Genomic DNA, 1267 nt, shown 5'->3' with positions numbered 1-1267 from the left:
GCCGGTCCCGTTCGGATCCATCTTTCCTACCCTCTTTTTTCTTCTTCTTCTTTTTTTTTGAAGATCAGTATTCTCATCCAGTAACTTTTTACCTCACGAGTGTTTGGAATCCCAGACCCAGATGGAAATCTGCCCAACACAGAATAGGCAGAGGACAAAAAGGAGGCCAGTTGTTCCATCACCGACTGGCAAACCAAGAACGTTTTAATGTGAGGATTTAAAGGAAGACGGTGAAGGTGAGACGAGAAACAGAACAGTGTGCGTATCTATTCCAGATCAATACTTTCAGTCCAAATGTGAGGGTCATACTAGTACTACACTATAACTCCAAGCTGGGAGTGTGTGTCAGACAAGTAAAGTGCTTTTAACACAACGTCCTCACATGGAAATTGAGAGAGTTTGAGTTTTTCAACGTACTTCTATTTTAAACAAGCCCGGATTCCAAGCGATAATGAATCAGAGCTACTAGAACCAGGATGTATACATTCACTACAGAGAGTTATAGCAGTACATCCACAGCATTTCCGACATATACAAGGAGATACAAGGAGAACATGTCCAGGGCATTTTTGAAAAGTTCCACCGAGGAAGCCAATTCCAAAAAGTTCGAGCACCCAAAAACGCAACGACATTATTGTGTCTCCACTTGCAAATTGTTGTTGTGTAATTGAGGCCCTGAAGCTCCTGCATACTCTCATAATAACCCATAGGAATGAGAATAAAAATTCGGCTGTGACGTCAGCTAGCTGTCGAAAAAAATGGTTGAACTTGCAGGCCACGCCCCCTCTCGCTGCAGGCCACGCCCCCTCTCGGCTGACACACTTCTCTGAAGCAGCGTTTTAACTTTTGACAAGCACAGCCTTACGCACTTCGCTGAACCGTTTCAGTGATAAAAGCCGCCATGTTGGTCCGGCGATGCGTTCAGGTGCAGCGTGTAACCCGGCACTTCGACACGCTGTGGCGAGGTTACATGCTGAATGTGAGTAAATATCACTGATACAGTCGTTAGCGAGCTGGAAGGCACAGCACATGGCGGCGCCGAGGTTTTGGCAGCGCGGCAGACGAACCAAAATTACGTCACTTTGTTTTGGCGGGACGACGGAGCGTCGAACTTCCTTCTCGTTCTTAAGGGTTCAGAAGTCATCCGCTGTCGCGGACGTTGGGTCACCAAAACTAATCTGGTGATTGGATTACCCGTCGGTCCCCGTGACTTGCTTTTATTTGATTTTTTTAAAAACTCTGTAAAAACCGGACCTAACTTTACCTA

This window comes from Blennius ocellaris (genome assembly GCF_963422515.1).
Source record: "Blennius ocellaris genome assembly, contig: SCAFFOLD_195, whole genome shotgun sequence".
In the NCBI taxonomy this organism is placed as follows: Eukaryota; Metazoa; Chordata; class Actinopteri; order Blenniiformes; family Blenniidae; genus Blennius; species Blennius ocellaris.
Note: the sequence above shows the minus strand (reverse complement) of the source record.